The 23,366-nt window shown below is 42.6% G+C and overlaps 1 protein-coding gene and 1 long non-coding RNA gene across 4 annotated transcripts in view; one reads left to right on the top strand and one right to left on the bottom strand.

The window, feature by feature from the left end:
- Positions 1-735: 735 nt before the first annotated feature.
- LOC109563338 (uncharacterized) lies at positions 736-8,502 on the bottom strand. Its single transcript, XR_002181334.2, has 3 exons — positions 8,132-8,502; positions 6,059-6,953; positions 736-4,423 (listed from the first exon to the last, which is right to left on the bottom strand). It is a non-coding gene; the product is annotated as an uncharacterized lncRNA (long non-coding RNA).
- LPAR1 (lysophosphatidic acid receptor 1) overlaps positions 6,910-23,366 on the top strand; it is a 163,904-nt gene continuing 147,447 nt past the window's right edge. Inside the window, exon 1 of one of the 3 annotated variants that reach the window (XM_019966710.2) lies at positions 6,910-7,041. The gene's annotated coding sequence lies outside the window, so the exon portion shown is untranslated. Of the gene's footprint in view, positions 7,042-7,427; positions 7,741-7,946; positions 8,113-23,366 lie in introns of those variants that run through there. The other 2 variants (XM_019966711.2, XM_019966713.2) reach the window with 2 other exon arrangements.

Below are 23,366 nucleotides of genomic sequence, written 5' to 3'. Positions count from 1 at the left end.
GAAAGTGAAAGGTGAAAGTGAAGTCGCTCAGTCGTGTCTGACACTTAGGAACCCCATGGACTGCAGCCTACCAGGCTCCTCCATCCATGGGATTTTCCAGGAAAGCATACTGGAGTGGGTTGCCATTGCCTTCTCCTACTGCTGTATACTACTGATTCAATTATACATATACATATCTTTTTAATTATAGGTTATTATCAGATATTGAATATAGTTCTCTGTGCTATATAGTTGGAACTTATTATTTATCCTGACTTATTATAAAGTTAATTTTTCTTAGGACATGTGTATAGTTTATCTCGGTTTTTTATAGGAGTACAATCATTCTCTAGGATGTCATAGTGTTTATATATGTTCATTCACAACAGTAGCCCCCAGAGGATGTATGTGGTGGCTGAGTATTATTCCATAACAGTTTGCCTTAGAAATACCATTGTATGGATATATCCAGATAATTATACTTGTGTTTTAAAGTATATTATTTGGGTATAATTTACAAATAATCAGTTGCATCAACATTAAATGTTCAGTTCAATGAGTTTGTACACTTAGTACACCCATGTTACCAACACACAAAGCAAGATATAGGATAGTTCTCCTACCCGAGGAAATTTCCTTGTGTGCCTCTTCTGTCAATCCCCAATCCCTTGGCAACCATTGTTCTGTTTCAGACATCACAGATGAGTTTCACCTGTTCAGGAACTTCATAGAAATGAAATTGTACAGCAGGCACTGTTATGGATCTGTCTAATTTTATTCAGCATGTTTTTGAGATTCATCCATATTGTTGTGTATATCAGGAGTCTGGTCCTGATATTGCTGACTAGTCTTCCATTAATGTCCATAATTACCATTTAATCTGTGGAATTTACTCTGCCTCTTCTTCTGGCAGAGTTAATGTTGTCAGAGAAGTCAGGCTGATTGGCAGAGGCATTCAGTTAAATGTAACCAGTGCTTTGAGGTAGAGTTTGTACAAAGAGTTTGTACATTAGAGTTTGTAACATCTCTAATGTGCCCACTTCTGACAAATGCCCACTCCAGAGGGCAGGTCATCAGAAATCTCTCCTTTTCTCAGCTCAAGCCACGGTCTAGGTTACAAGGTATCATTGAATCCCTGGGATTATAGTAAAAATGTCTATGTATAATATATATGTCTATGTCTATATATATATTCATAGACATTTTTATACATATATGTATTTTATTCATATACATATATGTATATCAGTTAAACCAAGGTAACAGAGTTCTCAAATATAGTGTCTCAAAGAACAAAAAAAATTTTTTTCATATGAAAATCCAGAGAGATGTTCAGGTTGGTAGAGAGGCTCCATGTGGACATATAGGAGTCAGGAGTTTGGCTGCCTGCCATCTTTGATTGGTGGCTTCTAAGGTTGGCGTGGGCATCACCATCCTCATCAACAGAAAGGACAGAGAACCTGAGGGAGCACACATAAGAAGAGTCTTTGGTAATCCTAGACTCCACAGAAGTCTCTTTTGCTCAAGTTCTACAGGAGATAACTCAGGTATGTGGGCTTAATTAACTGCAAAAGAGGCTGGAAATCTAATCTAGCTGGTGTCCTAAAAGGCAAGAATGGATACTATAGTTACCTCTGTTACAATGGAGAAGGAAATGGCACCCCACTCCAGTATTCTTGCCTGGAGAATCCCATGGATGGAGGAGCCTGGTGGGCTACAGTCCATGGGGTCTCACAGAGCTGGACACGACTGAGCGACTTCACTTCACTTCTGTTACAATGTGTACTGCTGTTGTTGTCGTTCAGTTGCTAAGTTGTGTCCATCTCTTTGTGACCCCATGGGCTGCAGCATGCCAGGCTTCCCTGTCCTCCACTATCTCTCCAAATTTGCTTAAGGTCATGTCCACTCAGTCAGTGATGCCATCCAACCATCTTATCCTCTGTCACCCCCTTCTCCTCATGCCTTCAATCTTTCCCAGCAACACTCTTTTCCAATGAGTCGGCTCTTCGCATCAAGTGACTAAACTATTGGAGCTTCAGCTTCAGCATCAGTCCTTCCAATATTCAGGGTTGATTTCCTTTAGGATTGACTGGTCTGATCTCCTTGCAGTTCAAGGGACTCTCAAGAGTCTTTTCTAGCACCACAGTTCAAAAGCATCAGTTCTTTGGTGCTCAGCCTTTTATATGGTCCAACTCTCACATCTATACATGACTACTGGAAAAACCATAGCTTTGACTATATGGACCTTTGTTGGCAAGTGATGTCTTTGCTTTTTAGTACGCTGTCTAGGTTTGTCATAGTTTTCCTTCCAAAAAGCAATCATCTTTTTAATTTCATGGCTGCTGTCACCATCCATGGTGATTTTTGGAGACCAAGAAAATAAAGCCTTTCACTGTTTCCATTGTTTCCCCATTTATTTACCATGACATGATGACAAAAGTATGATTATGATCTTAATCATAGTCTTGTTTCTTTTTTCTCTTTTCCCACTATCAGCTTACTGTGTGTGTGCGCTAAGTCGCATCAGTTGTGTCTGACTCTGCAACCCTATGGACTGTAGCCTGCCAGGCTCCTCTGTCCATGGGATTCTCCAGGCAAGAATGCTGGACTTGCCATGCCAGGGTTGCCATGCCCTCCACCAGGGGATCTTTCTGACCTAGGGATCAAACCCATGTCTCTTACACCTCCCGCATTGGCAGGCAGAATCTTTACCAGTGGTGCCACCTATAAATCCACTAATTTTATTACTGCTTTATAGAACTAACTTTTTGTTTTGTGACCCTTTGTATGATTTTTTTTATATTTAGGTCTATTTTTAACTCTAAAATTATATATATAATACACATATATATTTTCTTCTTCATCCCCCCCACCCCCAACCACCACATCATTTTAGATCAAAAGCTTTTAATTTGCGTGAAGGAGACTACAAGAAAAAGATTGTTTGACCTTGATCTATTTCAGACATTACCCAGATTATTCATGCAGAAATAGGTGATAAGAAAATGGTGAGCAGAGAGAGACTCTGTTTAGGGCTCTCATTTCACTGCAGTCTGGTCCTCATGCAGGGCTGCTGCACACACAAGCCCACCTTCTAGTCCCCATTCCTAGAGTCTCCTGATGTCGCTACTACCCTGAAGAGTTTTATTTATTGTTACTACATTGGGCTGCCTCACCCTCCTCTGCCACTGGCCTTTTCAAATAGAAAGGTTTCCGAAGGAGAATGATTTCTTTCTGGTCAAGGGGAAAAGCACCAGAAGAGGCATAAATATACCATTTTAAAAAGGAAGAAACCCCTGTCTGAGAGGCACCTGAAAAACTTCCCCAAGCAGGCTGAATTCTCAGGGTATTGTTTCACCAGGATATACTTTCTACATTCACAGACTGGAGGGAAAGTTTCCAACAGATCTTTTTTGCTGATAGTTTTGATTACTCTCTAGTAAAAAAATTTCAAAGGCTTTTTGCCAGACAGAAGAAATGTGGGGAGGCAGAGGGAACTGGCCTGATAGTAGCCCCCTCTGAACAAATAACAGAGCCCAAAGTAGTGACAGCCAGTGTTTCAGTCCTAAATGCTTTGCAAATTATAGTCCTTGGACCACTAGATAACAGCAATAACCTGACAAAGTCTACTGTTACCCTCTAAGATATTAACGTAAACCATTCTGGAAGTATTCCCCACTCTGATTCTCTTCATTTTGCTAAAAATATTTTTTCTCATGTTTGACAGCACCACTGTCTTTGGGTCTCTGACTCTGCTGAAGTCATTTGAAGAAACAGATCTAGAGAAACATTGCTCGGCAAAGGATAAGAGAGAAAGGTTAGGACAAAAAGCATTAAGTTGCCCATCCAATAAATGGAATCAGTTTGAATGGCAAGAGGGCCACAGACAGATAAAAACATTAAAGAGAGTATAATCAAGATATCCTTCTGCATCTCTGTTGAAATCACATCATCTACTTTTGTGTCTGACGTCTGTTCAAATATATTATCTTACTTTGATAAAGGCAGTGTGGAACCCAATAAAGTAGACTGAAGTATTATTATCATCCCATTTTACAGATAAGAAAACTGACTTGTTTGAAATGTAGTACTTATTTTGATGGATTAACCTCTGTAATGAACTGGATTCTGTATTGTATTTCATTTTCTCTCTCTGTTTACACATGGGCATACAACCTAGAGTTGATTTTAAAGTTATTGAACGAAACCTGGGTGCAGAGCAGTCTCCTTCAGGCAGGCCTGCACATGTCAGGGAGACAAGTCTGTCCAGGCTGACCTTGTACTTTGCTAGGCCAATAAAGAGGAAATAAAAAATTTTAAAGCAAATAAATTGGAACTCTTGTATACTCATCTTGTGTGGACAGAATTCCTCATTTGATGTTAGAAAGGACCAGAGAGCAGTTTGGTCAGTTAATATGCAGTCAAAGCAGAAGCAGCCATATTCCTGAAATAAATATATTAGAGGTGAAATAAATATATATATTGGAAAAAAATATTGGAAACATTCAAGCTGAGGGCTCAAAAGAAACTCATTCACACTTTACCTTTGATTTATGAGGAAGGCCTAAACATAGAAATAATTAACTTGTAAATTAATTAAATGATTATTTGATACTATTTACTGCTACATTAATATAAGTATTTTTAATAAAATTCAATAAAATTTTAAAGTATTCTTTTTACTAAATATAGAAGTTTTAGTATTGAGAAACCCAGAAGTAAATACTGAGTGTATAGTAGAAAGACAAGAAAATTAGCTAAGTGAGTTTTCTGAGTCGGGTAGAGCTATATTGCAGAGTACATCATGAGAAACGCTGGGCTGGAAGAAGCACAAGCTGGAATCAAGATTGCCAGGAAGAAATATCAATAACCTCAGATATACAGATGACACCACCCTTATGGCAGAAAGTGAAGAGGAACTAAAAAGCCTCTTGATGACAGTGAAAGAGGAGAGTGAAAAGTTGGCTTCAAGCTCAACATTCAGAAAACGAAGATCATGGCATCTGGTCCCATCACTTCATGGGAAATAGATGGGGAAACAGTGGAAACAGTGTCAGACTTTGTTTTTCTGGGCTCCAAAATCACTGCAGATGGTGATTGCAGCCATGAAATTAAAAGACGCTTACTCCTTGGAAGGAAAGTTATGACCAACCTATTTAGCATATTCAAAAGCAGAGACATTGCTTTGCCAGCAAAAGTCCATCTAGTCAAGGCTATGGTTTTTCCAGTGGTCATGTATGGATGTGAGAGTTGGACTGTGAACAAAGCTGAGCGCTAAAGAATTGATGCTTTTGAACTGTGGTGTTGGAGAAGACTCTTGAGAGTCCCTTGGACTGCAAGGAGATCCAACCAGTCCATTCTAAAGGAGATCAGCCCTGGGTGTTCTTTGGAAGGAATGATGCTAAAGCTGAGAAACTCCAGTACTTTGGCCACCTCATGGGAAGAGTTGACTCATTGGAAAAGACTCTGATGCTGGGAGGGATTGGGGGCAGGAGGAAAAGGGGACAACAGAGGATGAGATGGCTGGATGGCATCACCAACTTGATGGACGTGAGTTTGAGTGAACTTTGGGAGTTGGTGATGGACAGGGAGGCCTGGCGTGCTGCAATTCATGGGGTCGCAAAGAGTCTGACACGACCGAGCCACTGAACTGAACTGAACTGAACTGGATAGTTGAAAACAAAAGTCCTTTTCAAGTATATTCTTTCTTTTCTTACCAATATGTACTTTGTATTATACTTAGATTATATAGTGGATATTTTCCTATTCGTCCTGATGTATTAGAGTTTAAGATCAGCTCTCATTGTTCGTGTGCTAAGAGTTTTTATATACTTTCTGCATGTTGTAAATGAACATACTAGCACTGTGCATGTATTAAAATCTCTAATTTTTCACATTATCTATTATAAAAGAAATTATAAATTGGTAGGAAAGGGGAAAAGGCAGTCATTTAAAGCTGATTTTTTAACAAAGGGGATTTGATGCATTGTTTGAAAAAGGAAACAGCCTCAGATAGTAATTGACGAGCAGCTTGGTTTTTAGCCTTGAGCATCCTGTGAAAACCACGAGACCAACTCACCCAAGGTTCTCAGCAGTCAGTCACTTGGGGGAGGTGGTCATATTCTCTTCGAAGCTATACCTCACTGGAAGCTTGAGAAGTTCTCATGCCTTCCAAGAAGTCTTCCTCTCCCCACTCGCTGCGGTTTCCAATGACCTCTCTTTTCTGCAAAGCCCTAGGTTACCGAGTGACCGGCACCAACGCAGCCCTCCCTCGCGGTTCTGCCTTTCTTTCTTACAGGTAGTTGGATCAGTCCTGCCAAAGTTCCTTGGCGTGGCCCCCACGTGCCGTTTCAGGCCAGAGTCTGCAGTGTTTACTAGTAAGCAGCTACTTCTGTTGTGCTGCGGCTTTAGCAGTGAAGCCAGAGGCAGAGAACTGCCAACACTCCTGGAAGCCAAGGGTGGTAGATGGTAGGGGTGGCGCGGCAGGAGAGCACTCGCGTCCTCCCTGTGGCCGCCCCCCGCCGTGGACTGGGAGGTGTTCAGAACCCGGGCGAGTTTCTCCGGCTGCCTCTTTCCGGAGAAGGATCCCCAGGCCTCAGTCCCGCACCGCTCCCGCCCACATCTTCAGGTGTGTATTCCCCGCCCTTAATTACTCTTCTAAAATTGATAGTTTGTACTTGGCTTGGCGAAGTGCAAGTGCAAACTGGGAAAGCGGAAGAGAAATGTATAATCATGGATATGGAGAACTAGAGGAGCACAGTCATACATTTGCTTTGGTCTGCAGACCCAGTCAGTCGCAAACTCAGAAATGGAAACGTGTGCACCTTTCGGGCAGCAAAATTGACTCCGCGTTCTTCGCAGCTTCGAGTTAAAAGCTGCGCTGGGAGAGCTGTGCCTGCTGGAAAGTTTGGACACTGCACTACGCGAGAGGCCAGACGTTAGGGGTTCCGCGGGCCCAGCGATGTCTTCCAGAGCTTTTCAAGTGGGAAGAAAAGAGCGACAAAATGAAAATGCAACGTGTGGGGGTGGCCACCCGAGTCCCGCAAGCTGCCGGTCGCAGAGGTGAGCGCGGGAGCGGGTGCGGGGTGGGGAGATGGAGTTGGAGGCCCTAGGGTCTCGGGCCCCGGGTGGGTTCTCTCCGGGTGGGGGGGCGCTGGGAATATCATGAATGGGAGGCTTGAGCTACCCTCCGCCCCCGCTCTGCAGACGAGGCTGGAAGTCCAGCAACTGAATGGGGGAGGAGGAGCGCCGAGGGTCGGGGCTCGGGGGGCGTCGCGCCAGGTAAGGGAATGAGCCAGGGGGAGGGAGTCGGGAGGTGCAGGACTTGCTGACTTGTGCTACGTGGAGCCAGCAGAAAAGAAGGAGGCGGAGGAAGAAGGAGGCCGGCGTCGGCGCGGCTCCCGTGGCCCTCCCCCGGCGCCCCCTCCCCCGCCGCCCCTGCCAGCGCGCCAAAGCCGGAGCACTCCAGGCGGAGCGGCGGCAGACGCTCCCCGAGCCGCGACGCCCCTGTCCCCCAGCGGAACCCGCCCGCTGTAGGGCGGCCAGGGTCCCCGCGCTGCTGAGCCCTTCCCGGCCTCCCGGCCGCGCTCGGGACCCCGGCGGGGTGGGCGCAGGGGGCGGCCCCGCTCCGGGCGACGGCCGAGGGGCGGGCGGAGGGCCGGGCTCGGCGGGCCGCGGGGCGGGGGCTGCGGGGATTGACCGCGCAGCCTGAGGCCAGCCTGGGGGCGGCGGGAGCCGGACGCGAGGCGGCGGCGGGCGCAGGTAAAGGCGCGGGCGCGGCGCGGGAAGACGGTACCCTCTGAGCGCCGAGCCTGCGGCCCCGGGTCCCTTCTGCGGCCAAAGGGCGCCCCGGGATCGCGCTTCCCGGCGGCAGACGCGCTTTGTGGCTGTGGGTGCGTGCGTGCGTGTGTGTGTGTGTGTGTATACGCGCGCGCCTGTGCCGGGTGTGGGTGGTTGTCTATGCCCGCGGGCCAGCCTGTAGGAGCGAGGCGCTGACGGCCTCCCCAACCAATTGACCGAGCCCCGGGAGAGCAGTTGCGGCAGCCGCCCGGGGCCCCCGCCCTCCGGTCCCCAGCGCGCTCCGGGGCCCACGCTGTGCTCTGTGCCTGCGATCGGGACCCGCCCAAGTGACACGTAGGTGGTCCCCGCTTACCTGGGACTGGGTGGGGGCACAAGAAGGCAGGCGGGGGGCGCTCGACGTCCTCCCCAAGCCGTGTCCGGGTGGACTTGGGCCGCTGGGGGTCCTCGCGCCCCGCAGCGCCGGGTTCCCGCACCACTTGCTTCTCATCCCTACTCAGCAGTCTCTCCCGGCTGAGGACTTTAAGCTTAAGTTTCTGCTCACCCGCCTAATAAACACGTTTATCAAGTAACTGGGAAGTCTAAAGCAAGGGAGGGACCTGGCTTTGAGTTGGTGGTTTTGAAATCGACGGGCTCCTTGTGTGTGTGTGTGTGTGTGTGTGTGTGTGTGTAGGACGAGTTTGTCGTGAATGGACTTAACCATTTTTTCTTTGCTGCCATTTGGACTTCGATGTGTAAGAATGACGGTATCCAGGACTTGTTGCTGCCTTCAGTCTGGGGCCTGAGATTCCTGCTCTCTGCTGCTACTTCTCTTTCTTTTCCTTTTTGTTGAAATCTATGGAGTTTTTGTAAATGTGGGTTTCCAGTGAGCGCTGGCTTGTTAAAGTTTCACTATGAACGCATTGTTTTCTATTGGAATAAACACATATTTACAAACATGAATCTTGAAACAGGTAACTGCAGTTAGGAGAGCAAAATCCTCTATTCCTTCAGGCTTTAACAGTCCGAGTTTTTCACCTATTTGCTTAAGTGTCATTTGCCCAGCCTACGTATAACCGTGAAGCAGGAGGTCTATGATTCAAAGCTTTCAATTCCGGTTATAGAGAGACTGCACTGGAAAACCTGCAAAGTTCCTTCTCCTAAGAAACGATTTCCTTGACAGATAAAGAGTAGTAGAGCCCCAAGGAAAAAGGGTGTGTACTGGAGTTATGCTTATTTGGACGGAACTAAATTGTGTTAACACACATGTCATCCGGTTGTTTCTGCCCTTGATTCTCCAATTCAGGGAGACTGGAGAATATTTGTCCCAAATGCAAAATTGTGAATAACGATCACCATTATTAAGACTGCGTTTTTCTTGATACGGTTTAATTTGAGGATAAAGAAGCCAAGTAGCCAGAGAAAGAGGTAGTGTGTGGCAGGAAGATCAGGCTGAAGGACCAGCAGGACTGGGTTATCACAATAAGCCACAGGCACACCACGCCCCCTAGCGGTGCGACCTTAGCCAGTTGGGTAAACTAGTCCTTCTCCCTGCCTGTGTCCTCATCTGGAAAATGGAAGCGTTTGATCATCTTTGCTGTTCCTTCCAGCTCCTTGCGATAACTAGAAACTGGAGGGTGGTTATCCCATCTTAGAACAGTAGGAAGTGAGTAAAGAGAAGTATAAACCGTTAGTCTGGGAGGTACGGGGGAGGGCAAGCAGGCTGAGAAGGTGTAAGAAAACCAGCAGTGGGAGATGCCAGGAGGACGGGAAAAAACAGCTAGGAGTTGATTTTTCCTCTGTTTTTTGTTTTTCTCATCCACAAGGACATCAGTAATACCTGCTCCCTTCCCACTCCAGTCAGTCTTCCATTACCCATTTTATTTAAAGTGGGTGAGCCTACTTAACCATAAAATTGACCTGGAGTTCCCAGTCTGACCTGACCAATTTCCCATTTGCATCATTGTCTGGAGATGAGCAGTAGCACTCGGCTGTGGGCACTCAGTGGATCTCAGAATCCCTGCAAGTGATGGGGAAAGATATCAGACATGGGAATGTAAGTGGCCACCCTTTTCAACACCTGCAGTTTAAAACATCTATTTTTATTTGAAGCTAACCTTTTCTGAAAAGTAGTTTAAGAAAAAAAGACTTTACCATAAACTTTGCAAATTTTTACTGAATCTATTCTGTTAAGACCTACTGAAAAATTCAAAGAAAGTAAAACTCTTACTTGGTAAGCCTTTTTGGTACATAATGGCGGTCAGTCTGAAGTTCATGATTTTTAGGCCCAAGAATCTTATTTCAGATGCTCAGTCAGGGAAGCTGCAACCTGTGTGGAGTATATGGTATCATTTTTCACTGGGAAGCTTTAAGTGTCCAGCAAATAAAGACCTAAAATTTGTTTGAGGTCACGATTTTATATCTGTGCTTGATGTGTGGCCTGTTTTCTTTGTTTTTGGTACCCGTATGGATACACGTTTGAGGGACATGATCTATTTTAAGTGAATTGTGATACCGTAAAACTTGGTTTAAAGTCTGAAAGCTTGCTCTGGCCTTGCTAACTCAGCATCTTGTTTGGTTTCTAATTTTTACGTATCACGTTACCTTCCCAATCCATAGCGTGTTATTTAACTATGTCATGGAGAGCTATTATGGATGCCTTGGAGAGTTGGGAGAAAAGGAGGATATTTTAATTGAATAAGTAGTTACTGAATTCCTTTGACAGTGGCAGAGACAAGGATGAGAAAAAGGCTCTAGAAAGAGCTGCAGTACAGAGGGAAAAAATACAGCCAACTTCCAGTATATAGCAACTGGGTTGCATAACTAGGTGGCAGCTGTAGAGTCTAAGAACCTTGGCATGCCAGGGAAGGGAAAACTGAATTCTGGCTCTGGGAAGGACTTCACAGAGGAGCGTGAAGATGAAAATGATGTGTCTCTTAAAAGATGAATAGTGGGGCATGAACTTGTTGTTGGAATCTGGAGTAATGAGGCTGGAGAGGTACAAGGTGATAAATTGTGGGGGACCTTGGATATTATTTTAAGGAATTGTGCTACCTAGGGATGTGGAGGGGCATGTGTGATTTAACCCTATGATGCAGGAAGACACTGAGTCACAAATCCTGGGCGTAGAGAGGGCTGAAATGATTGAGAGGTGCCTGGGCCCCGATTCCATTACATTCCTTTGTAAAACTCAAGGGCGAGTGAATGTTAGGGCACTGCTGCCAGCTTATGCAGATTATATAAAGGTTACAGATTGCCCCCAAATTGACAGTGCTCTTTTGAGAGATTTAATATAGTGAAAATTAATGATGTTTTTGTGTTACACCTGGACCTTGTGAGGCCCTTGAAGCATGTGGTTTAAAATTGCAGAGCTGACCAAGAAAACCTTTTGTTTCCTTTTGTTTTTGTTTAGGGAGGGGCCTGCTAGTTAATACTAATTTAAACATGACTAATGGCAACTGACATTCTCAACCCTGTTTATGTTATACATAGTGTTTAACCACGGTAATTGAATATTTGTAGCACAGAAGAGAATTATTACTAGTTTAAAAATGGTGTTGACACCTTTGTAAAAGGTCAGGGTTAAGGAAAGAGGAGAAAAACACTGTTGCTGTTACCTTGAGGATTGACACAGGCCCCCCAGAGCCTTTATTAAGTTTAACCTCCAGTGGAAGGAGCTTGACCGGTTCTGTGAAAGTGAAAGTCGCTCAGTCATGTCCGACTCTTTGGGATCCCTGTATAGTCCATGGATTCTCCAGGTCAGAATACTGGAGTGGGTAGCCTTTCCCTTCCCCAGGGGATCTTCCCAACCCAGAGATCAAACCCAGGTCTTCCACATTGCAGGCGGATTCTTAACCAGCTGAGCTACAAGGAAAGCCTTGACTAGTTCTGTAGATGAATACTTAAGAACATTCTTTCTGGTCACCTGCTTTTTTTTTTTTTTTTGGTTTGTTTTTTCCCACTAAATCTCTAGAGCTGAGGTGTGTAGCTCATTATCTCTAGACAGGAAGAATCTCTGTGGGCTTCTTTTGGGAGAGACTTCCAGCAAGGTGGCTCAGATGGTAAAGCGTCTGCCTACAATGCTGGAGACCCAGGTTCAATCCCTGGGTTAGGAAGATCCTCTGGAGAAGGAAATGGCAACCCACTCCAGTACTCTTGCCTGGAAAATCCCATGGATGGAGGAGGCTACAGTCCATCGGGTCGCAAAGAGTCGGACACGACTGAGCAACTTCACTTCACTTCACTTCCAGCAACTCTGGAGGTTTCCTTTCATGTCCCAGTACCTCCTGTCAAAGGTGGGAGTGGGTAGCCTTTCAGCTGCATGTCCAAGGTGGAACTGACTGGAGTTATTCTGCTGTTGCTGCTGCTGCTAAGTCGCTTCAGTCATGTCTGACTCTGTGCGACCCCAGAGACAGCAGCCCACCAGGCACCCCCGTCCCTGGGATTCTCCAGGCAAGGACACTGGAGTGGGTTGCCATTTCCTTCTCCAATGCGTGAAAGTGAAAAGTGAAAAGTGAAGTCGCTCAGTCGTGTCCTACTCTTAGCGACCCCATGGACTGCAGCCCATCAGGCTCCTCTTTCCATGGAATTTTCCAGGCCAGAGTACTAGAGTGGGGTGCCATTGCCTTCTCCGTTATTCTTCTAATTGCCTTCAAATCTGGAGGTGCTGGGCCAATAAGGAGAAAGATGATGAAAGATTCGGCCAATTGCTTTGTACCATCTTCTGAATACAGTTTGAATGAATGATCCTCCCAACTGTGTGTTTTATCTTCCACAAGGGAACTTGGGTTTGTAAGTTTAATCAATTAACTTAATTAAGGTGATAAATTGAAGGAATCTAAAGTTTTTTGTTTTGGCGGGGGAGGGAGAAGGGAAGTGCTGCTGATGGTGATTTTATTTAAATTTCTTGGCCTTTTTTCCCCCCCAGCAGGTTAGTGTGATTTACAAGTAATGCCGTTATTGACTTGGGGGTGGGGTGGGGCAAAGAAAATTATCTCAGTACTTGGATGTTGGCTCCTGTTATCTTATCAGCACTATAGAAACTTTAACTTTGAAGTTCATGTAACATTCAAATTTCTTCCAGAAATAAGAGGAGTGTTTTACTACTACATGGATTTACGTTATAATTTTATTTCTGTGGTACTATTTTTAAAAAGTGATGTAATAACAGGGCAGACTCTCAAATTTAGTCCAGTGCTAAAACAAACATGTGTAAGCCTGAATGAGGTAAATCAGGTTGTTTGCTTTATTTAATATGGAGACAAAGGAAAATGATTTCAAAACCGCCTCTTTCTCTAAAAGAGAGAAAGTTGGACTAATAAAACCTGGTTATGGATCTCTCTGGGGTAGGATTTCCAAGGTTGAAACTGTTGTTAGGGGAAATCTTGTTCATTATGGCCGTCGTGTGTGCCTTTGCTTCTTAAGGTTTAGGATTCATTATACAGAGAGGGCTACTGTGAACCATTCCTTCTTAGCAAGCTTTCCTTTTTCCATTTTCTTAAATTTCAGACAATAGACTGGATTTGACTTTATGTAAGTCCTCTGTACTCGACCATGCTTTCAGTGGTTCTTCGTGACCAATACCCAAGCTGCCTTCATTCTGAAACTCAGCCCTAACAGATATTCTTGGATCTTTGGAAGGAGAAATGATCTGGGGTCAGAGGAAACGAGTTCTATTCTACTCCTAGCCGCACTGAACTATAACCCTGCTATAACGCAAGCATTGTGCTAGGTACTAGATACAGGCAGGGAGTGGGGGTGAATAAGCAGGGTTCCTACCCTCCAGAAGAAGCTGAGCTTACAGACATAGTAACATGATGATTGCAGTTCAGGGTGATAAGTGTGATGAGGGAGATAAGCTCAGGGTACTATGGGGGGGCACCAAGCAGGGGCCCTTGCTCCTCGGGTGTGGGGGAGGGGATGAGGCTCCTAGGAGATGAGGATCTGGGAGGAACCTCAGAGATGAACCAAGAGACCCAGAAGAGAAACAAGAGATGAAGACAGAGGGACTCAAGAGGCTTTTTATTTCTAGTGTTGTTATTGCTGAATGGGTCAAAGTTGCTTTCTTTTTATATCTGTAAAAAAAGAATGTTGCTGTTGTTTAGTTGCTAAGTCGTGTCCAACTCTTTTGTGACTCCATGGACTGCAGCCCACCAGGCTCCTCTGTCCATGGGATTCTCCAGGCAAGAATACTGGAGTGGGTTGCCATTTCTTTTTCCAGGGGCTCTTCCAGACCCAGGGATCGAACCCACGTCTCCTGCATTGCAGGCAGATTCTTTACCACTGAGGCACCAGGGAAGCCCCTGTAAACTAAGAATGGGCGCTGATACTATCTGGTTACTAATTCTAGATTAGTTTACTTTTTCCTCGATCTTGAATTTGCTCGTTTACTCCTGATGCAGTAGGTACCGTGTACTGGGGACCGAATGGTGGGAAACTAGACATACAAAGTCCCTTTCCTCAGGGAGCTTGCATTCTATCATGTTACGTTAGCGACTGAGGTTCTTCTGAAACAGCTTCAGATAAGGAGCATGTTTGTTGAATTGTTTTTCAACTTTAGGAATGTTTTCTTCAAACTAGGCCCAGTGTTTTCAGATCAGTTTGCTTTTCTTGAGAAGAAGAGAACGAGATGGATCCCAGTATTCTCATTTTCATTTTTTAAACTTGAAATGTTTTTACCTGGGTTTACCAGTTGCCAAGTCTAGAGACAGGCATGACTTTGTGTCTTATCTGTAGCCCTGGCTTGCTTCCTTCTCATTTGGATATTCTTAATATCGACCCAGTTTGTATTTGAGGTTCTTTAGTCAGTTGATGACTTGCTTCCTAGAATAATCCATATCTAGCCTTGGTAGGAAGTCAGACCTATTTTGAGGTCATGCCATCACAGTGACTCTGCTTCGTTACTGCATTTTACTTGTCCTGTTTAAGTCTCTCAGGGCTCTGAACACAGTAGAAAGTGTTCTCACCAGAATAAGATGCTGCATTCATTTATAGAAAGATACGGATTTTGTAATAATTCAAAAACTATGGATGTGTCTAACATAAATGGAGTAATGTCCCTTTGCTCTTTCAAGCTTTCTCTTCTGATGTAACCAACCCCTCTGTCATCAGCTTGTTACACAGCCTTTCATACCTTTCTTTTGCTTATACAAACCTCCAAAATGTTTGTGTTTATTTGTTGGATTTGGCCCAAAAAGTTCATTTGAGTTTTTCCTAAGAGCATATGGAAAAACCCGAATGAACTTTTGGGCCAATCCAGTATATTGATGCATGTGGGGTGTGTGTCTGTGTGGGCACATGCTCCCTCCTGCCCCTGTTGGCTTCAGAGAGGCTGTGGATGAGGCTGCCATCACAGGCCAGACATTTGAGGTCCCAGGAACCTGCATGGCTCTTCCTGAGTCAGAACAGTGTGCTATAACTCTATTAAGAATCCTTGTCCCCAACAGAAAACCTTAATAGAACATTTCTCCAAAGAAGACATACAAATGGCCAACAAAGACATGAAAAGATATTGAACATCACTGATTACCGGAGAAATGCAAATCAAAACTACAATGAGGTATCATCTCACACCTGTCAGAATGGCCATCATCAAAAAATCTACAAACAATAAATGCTGGAGAGATTGTGGAGAAAAGGGAACCCTCCTACACTGTTGGTGGGAATGTAAATTGATACAGCCACTATGGAGAATAGTATGGGGGTTCCTTAAAAAACTAAAAATTGAGATATTGTATGACCAAGCAATCCCACTTCTGGGCATATACCCAGAGAAAACTGTAATTCAAAAAGATACATGCACCCCAGTGTTCATTGCCACACTATTTACAATAGCCAGGACATGGAAGCAGCGTAAATGCCTATCAACAGAGGAATGGGTAAAGACGATGTACATATATACAATGGGATATTACTTAGCCATGAAAAGGAATGAAACTGTGTCATTCACAGAGACATGGATGGACCCAGAGACTGGTCATACAGAGTGAAGTAAGTCAGAAAGAGAAAAGCAAATATCACATATAATGCATTTATGTAAAATCTTAGAAAAATGGTATAGGTGGTCTTAATTGCAAAGCAGAAATAGAGACATAGGTGTAGAGAACAAACATGGATACCAAGGGGGAAAGCGGGGGTGGGGAGGATGAATTGGGATGTTGGGATGAAAATATATACACTGTAGATGCTAGGTATAAAAGAGATAACTGTTTATCTGAGAATCTACTGTATGGCACAGGGAACTTTACTCAGTGCTCTGTGGTGACATAAATGGGAAGGAAATTAAAAAAAGGGAATATGTGTATATGTATGTCTGATTCACTTTGCTGTACTGCAGACACTGACAGAGCAGTGTAAAGCAACTGCACTCCAATTAGAAAAGAATAATTCTTGTCTCAGAAATAGGAAGGTTATGAATGTAACCAACAAAATGATTTTCAGCTGTATTTCAGCAGCAGATATTGCCTGGACTTTTATTTCCACCAGGACTGTGTTTCATCAGGTCTCAGGCAGGGGAGGAGGGGCATTTAGGAGCATGTGTTTGGCATCCTTGAACCTTTTGTTAGGCCTTGCCCAGCTGCCATGCTTTGCACTATCAACCGCTTCCGGAGCAGAGCAGATAGGGGGAGTTACTTATTATAGGCAGGTTTCATTGTGGAAGCATTAAACAGGGGCCCCCTGGAAGCCGGCAATCTGCAGATGATAAGGATGAAGAGTCCTACGGAGGGGGCAGCACAGTTGAAACAGGATTGCCTTTTGTTAAGGGACTGCTTTGCCATGTTGGACTGTGATTTGTTGGGAGAGGGATTATTGTCATGTGGAGAAAAGGAGAAACTCATTCTGTACTCAGTGTTTATTGTAATTCCACAGAGACCTGCTTGCTTTACTTTCTGAGTAGACATAGGGACCAGAAAGTTCAAAAGCTAGGGCAGGATGACTTGGGTTTCCAGATTCAGTGGGATCTGTGATCTCCTCCCTTTATCTGGGACCTTGTCAGTTCACTTTCATGAGCTAAAAGACTTTGTGTGCTACTGTGAACAGTTGCTTTGCTTGGCTGAGGACATTACGGTGTTAAAAACAAATTTAAAAAGGAAAAGCAAGGACCAAGAAAGTGTGGTTCCCTGCTCTCCTCAACAGGGAGAGCCAGGGATGAAGGTGCCTGAGATCAGGCATACAGTGATAATATTGTAAACCGAGGTTTAAATGAAATGCCATCTGAATGTTTGAGGACAGAGAGAGTAACTGCCTTGGAGGAGAGGAAGGATTTGCAGCAGTATTCTGGCCTCATTGGCAAGTGGGTTGAGAATGTCATTCCACACAGAAGAGTCATAAGGGAGGTCTGGGAGCTACACGTGAGTGAGTGACAGGTTGCGATTTGTGGCCCCGTGGTGGTCCACTTTGGGTCCATGTTGAAGGACTAACAGGGGATCAATAAAAGGCACATCAAAGCCCTTAGCAGAGAGTAGGGACATGAGAGTGTGAGGATTGTTCCAGTGAGGCAGTGAGATTTTCAGCTGGACATTTGAGTTTGAAGTTTAGCCGAGAAGCCAAAGTGTGGCAGTATTCAGGAGTAATTGTTATATATCAGAGTAAATACCAGTGAAATTTACGTGGTAAGCTGGAGAGAAGTTTTGGAACCTGAAGAATGATATATACTTTGTCTTTAAAAGGTGAGGATAAAAGAGGAGGCAGACATTGATTAAAGAAAACAATGGATTGGTCTGATGGAGGTAAAAATCAAGAAAATAGATGGAACTCTGGTCCTCACTTTTTTTTTAATTTTTAAAGACAGTTAAAAATTAAAATTATTAAGCAAATTTTTTCTCCTAGCTTTTTTGAGGTATAGTTGATAAAACGAATACATTTAAAGTGTACAATGAGAAGATTTGATATATGTACATGTTGTTAAAGGATTCTCCCCCATTGATATACATACAAGGTGTCTTAACAAGGGCAATAAGGCATATTTTGGTTCTTCAGGTAATTCTTCTTTCCAGAACGTGCTTAAGATAGCTTTGTCAGTTGTCAGACATTTACTGAACATCCACTAGAGTTTCTCTTGATGAGGTGGTTCTGGGATGATACAAAGGAGATAGAATTTCAGTTTGATGTTCCTTTGAGAGGAATAAAAGCCTCTGAAACAATCCATTCCAGCAAGGGAAAATAAATCCTGAAAAGAATCAGAAGGTAGGTGGTGATTTGGTGCCTGAGAGGAGCTGCAAATACAGTTACAGGTTCTTGCTGAAATAACAAAAGTGTTGTGCATATTACTGTCATCACTGCAATAAAAGACAAGCCAAAAACCTCTCAGCCTAAGACCAGACTTTGAGAAACCCCACAGGTTTGTCATGGTGATTTATAAACTTTGGTCAAGTAAATTTAAGCTTTAATTGCTTGATGAAGGTTAAAAATAGGATACAGTACAACTTTGCTCTTTACTTGGTTTAAAAAAAAAAAAAGCCTATTTTAAATTAAGAATTCGTTGAATATTTCCGTTTCAAGAAATTATATTGGCATGCCTTCCCTGGTGGCTCAGTGGTAAAGAATCAGACTGCCAATGCAGGAGACGTGGGTTCAATCCCCTGGGTCAGGAAAATGACCTGGAGAAGGAAATGGCAATCCACTCCAGTATTCTTGCCTGGAAAATCCCATAGACAGAGGAGCCTGGCAGGCTGCAGTCCATGGGGTCGCAAAGAGACTCGACTTAATGACTGAACAACAAAATGTCAGGGAATTATATTGGCCTGCCTTTTTGTAGTAAGATAGAGCAAGGGGAATCTGTTATCAGCCTTTTGCTCTCTAGGCCATTATGATTCTTTAAAATTATACTCATTTCCGTTTGAAAGTTGTAAAAGCAGTACATGCTTATTTTGGTATTTGAAAAGTCCAGGAGACTCATCCATAGTTTCACTGCTCAGCGATAACTTCCTTATTCCATTTCAGGGTAACTCTTGCAGTTTTTAAAATATTTGATCATGCTGAATATTAAGTACATATACTATTAAAATCTTTCATTTTAAATTTCCATCAACCACATGATAGTTACAATACTGGATATGTATCATATTTAATTATTTCCTGTCTCTGTTGGCTTCTTTACTTGTTTAAGGCCTTGTGGTGATGTTCCCAGAGTTCTGTCCTTACTTTAAACAGGCTCCAAGCATGAACTTACCTATAGGGCAGACTGTGTTTTCTAGCCCTTTGCCACTGACTGTCACCTCTTCCTGGTACTCTCTATCTCCAGGTATCCCTATGGTTGCTTTCGCCTTCGTAGTGCAGCCTTTTCTAATTATCACTACATTTAAAATTGTATGCCTCTTCCCATTTATACAGTTTGCCTGATATTTTCTTCTCCATTGCATGCATTTTCTTTGGACTTCTTAGATAAGGGAAAAGATAAACTGGAAAAAAAAAAATCCCATTTTATTTACTGCTGTCTTCCCTGTTCTTAGTATAATACCTTGCATGTAGAACTCAAATTTTTTGAATTAAAATTTTGTTTGAACTGAAATTTTTTGAATACAAAAATGAGTATGTTTGCCACCTCCTGAGCATATTGCAGTAAATAAGACCCGGTCTTGACTGCAGGAGATTTACAATCCAGTGAGAACTACTAACAGCAACTGTGACTGGAATTAGGGAGGAAAGCAGAGTGTCCTGGAAGAATCTAACGTGGAAACTGACCTTGCCTGCAAGGGTAAGGAGGATTTCTCTGAGAAACTGGCATTTATATGGAGGCTTGAAAGATGAGTTGAGTTAGGTTAGTGAGTTAGGTTAGTGAAACTGGGAAGTGAAGATAAAAGAGGAGGGAGACATTGATTAAAAAAAACAATGGACTGATCTGATGCGGGGGGTGGGGGGAGTCAAGAAAATAGACGGAATTCTGGTTCTCACTTTTTTTTTCATTTTTAAAAACAATTAAAAAAATTTTTTTTTTTGGCCATGCTGCGTGCTGCGTGGTTTGTGGAATCTTAGTTCCCCCACCAGGGATGGAACCTGAGCCCCCTGCATTGGCACTGTGGAGTTTTAACCACTGGGCTGCCAGGGAAGTCCCTGTTTCTCACTTCTTGAGTTGAAATTAGGTCATTTGTTTTAAATGAAAAGTTAGGCATTGATTGACTTTGTTGTCATTTTTGATGTATACAACTTTATTTTCAGTGATTTTGAAATAATCAGTATTTTAAAATTTTGAATCTGTAGTTACTGGGGGAGGAGGAATAGGAATATTCATATAAAAATCTGAAAGTGGCAATTAAAATAATAAAACTAGCTTTATTTCTATGTTTTGTGCTGATGTACTCACTAAAAATTTAAAAGAGTGTAGGGAAAGTAAACATTCTCACTTTACTGGGATTGCTACTAGTGGCTCATTCAGCCAAGTGTGACTTGGCTGAATATTGCTTTATTATTTTGTTTACAAGTAAAGTTTTGCATCAACTATTAGTTTTATTTTTCATGGTAATTGAGGTCTGTACAGTTTTTACTTATTGTCTATTAAGGATTTCTTTGTTCTGAGGATGGAAAAGAACATGGTTTCTATAGGTGACAAGTGCAGATATGTTTATTAATTCAGTAATATCATTCACATCTTCTGTGTCCTGATTTTATACTTGAGCTGTCATAGACTAATAATGGTTCTTTAGCCTCTCTCTATGAATGGGCTTTTGTCAGTTTCTTAATAGGAATTTCTGTGTGTTAACATAGTATTAAATACATAAAGATTACTGTTAGGCCTTTATTATGTTTATCAGTATAAAATAACCCTCTGCATTTGAAGCTACATTCTACTGTTTTCCTGATATTAATATTGCCAGTGTTTTCTTTTTTTCTTTGTCTAAAATGACTTCACTCATCCTGATTTTAAACTTTTGGTGTCTGTCATTTTTTTTCATATCATTTTGCTTGTAAGCATCATTTAATTGAATTTTAACATACCTCTTAAAGGGAAACTTACTTCTTTAATATTTATTGTTAAGACCAAAAGGTTTGATCTTAATTCTTTAAGTTTTTTGTTTTGAGAGGTACTTTAAAATGCACTGGTTTGCTTTTTCCCACCAGTATTTAGCTGCGTTGTCTCAGATAAATTACATAATATCTCTAGGACTGCGGTTTTTTATTTGTAAAGAAGCAACATGCACACACAAATCTTCAGTTAATGCTTTAAAAGGGCCTGGCATGCTGAGCAGATTACCTGACATTATCATTGATATATTGAGCCATATGAAATTATTTTACCACTTTGACCTATAAAAATGGCAGCTTCCTATGGTTCAGTCTAACATGCTTTCTGTCTTTTTCTATGTATCATTTGTTTCATATATCCAGAGTATTTTTAAATGGCCAAATCTGGTTTTTAGCTTACTAGTGATTATCTTTGTTTTTCAAATACATTCATAAAATCTATTTCTCTGATTCCTGGAGAACTAAATAACTTCTGATCCCACTCCTCTGTACAGTTTACTGTGCCTTTATTTCTTTTGCCTTCTTGCCATGTCTCAATTTCCATTTTATATATATATATATATGTGTGTGTATATGCATGCATATATATACACACACATATATATATATACAGTATGCATATTTCAGTGTATAACTTAAATTTCAAGTATAGACTTTAGATTTTTGCATTCTATTTTGTAATAAAGTCTACAGCAATATTTTGTATGTGTCTCTAGTTAGTTTTGAGCCTCATTTGCACTTGGGGTCCCCTTGCTTATGCTAGCTTGAAAGGTACCTCCCGTGTGGTTGAGATAATGCCCTCATCTTTATCTGGCCAGTTGTATCTTCTGTATTTCTAGGTTATACTCATGATTTTTCTGCATTCGTCAGAGTGTCTGACTTGTTGAATTTCTAAAAGTGCCGTGTGAGTTCTTTCAGATTCATATCCTTCACAGAGTGTGGTTAGTGGAAATAATGCCTTGATTTTGCCAGTTTTGCCATTTTGTGTACCTTAGCATTTTGGTGGTAGGTTGGGAGGAGTCATGTTGGGACATCCAGTTCAATGGCTTTCAAACTTTTTGGACCATGCCCCCATAGTTAGAAAAGGTCATACATATATGAAGAAAATGACAGTTTCATGCAGATAACTACATATGCTACTGATTTTCCCCTCTATTTGTATTGTACTCTGTTCATTTTCATTTAAAAGAAATGTTAGTCATAACTAAGGTTTGAACACACTAATCTGTTTGTGAACAGTGGTTTGAAAAACACTGATTGAGTTTGTTGCTATTCTGTGTGTAATTAGGGTTATTCATTGTTCTATAAGTCTTTATTATATACATGGTACCAATTCTTATGCTAATAGTTGGACTAGAGTGGGGAATAAAGTGGCTATTATTATAGGAGGCTTGAAACAGTCCAGTGGGAAGGAAGACATTGACCAAATGAGCACCCATCATGGACAAAATGCAATGAATGTTACAAGGGAAAAGGCACAGGGAGTTTCAAAAGAAATTATTAAATGGGGAACCTCATCTGATGTTAGGGTGACTCAGAATTTTCCTAAGAAAGTGACATTTGATTAAATCTACAGAATGAGAAGGGATTAACTCAGTGAGGGGTCGAAGCGGGGTGTGTGAGGGATCATAGAGTCATGGAAGAATTGGGTAATGTAAGCAAAATAGAGTACTGGAAGTGAAGGACAGACAGATGAAAGGCAGGCCTTTTGGTGTGATGAGTGGGCATTTTTGTGATACTTAGTGGGCCTCCTGTTTATGGCTTTTTTCCCCCCAATAAAAGCCAAAGAAGAATAGAAAAGATATTTGAAGGGAGATGGGTGCAAGTGTGTTGAAGCAGTTTGTGTTACAGCTATTTTGTGTATTGCTACTATAAAGCCTCTTGATGAAAGTGAAAGAGGAGAGTGAAAAAGTTGGCTTCAAGCTCAACATTCAGAAAACGAAGATCATGGCATCTGGTCCCATCACTTCATGGGAAATAGATGGGGAAACAGTGGAAACAGTGTCAGACTTTATTTTGGGGGGCTCCAAAATCACTGCAGATGGTGACTGCAGCCATGAAATTAAAAGATGCTTACTCCTTGGAAGAAAAGTTATGACCAACCTAGATAGCATATTGAAAAGCAAAGACATTACTTTGCCAACAAAGGTCCGTCTAGTCAAGGCTATGGTTTTTCCAGTGGTCATGTATGGATGTGAGAGTTGGACTGTGAACAAAGCTGAGCGCCGAAGAATTGATGCTTTTGAACTGTAGTGTTGGAGAAGACTCTTGAGAGTCCCTTGGACTGCAAGGAGATCCAACCAGTCCATTCTAAAGGAGATCAGCCCTGGGATTTCTTTGGAAGGAATGATGCTAAAGCTGAGAAACTCCAGTACTTTGGCCACCTCATGCGAAGAGTTGACTCATTGGAAAAGACTCTGATGCTGGAAGGGATTGGGGGCAGGAGGAAAAGGGGACGACAGAGGATGAGATAGCTGGATGGCATCAGCTACTCAATGGACGTGAGTTTGAGTGAACTCCTGGAGTTGGTGATGGACAGGGAGGCCTGGCGTGCTGTGATTCATGGGGTTGCAAAGAGTCGGACACGACTGAGTGACTGAACTGAACTGAACTGAAACAGTAATAGCATTTGTTGAAGCTATGCTCTGCAC

The sequence above is a fragment of the Bos indicus genome, chromosome 8 (genome assembly GCF_029378745.1).
Source record: "Bos indicus isolate NIAB-ARS_2022 breed Sahiwal x Tharparkar chromosome 8, NIAB-ARS_B.indTharparkar_mat_pri_1.0, whole genome shotgun sequence".
Lineage (NCBI taxonomy): Eukaryota > Metazoa > Chordata > Mammalia > Artiodactyla > Bovidae > Bos > Bos indicus.
The sequence above is the reverse complement of the archived record's forward strand: the minus strand, read 5'-3'. Positions and strand labels throughout refer to the sequence as shown.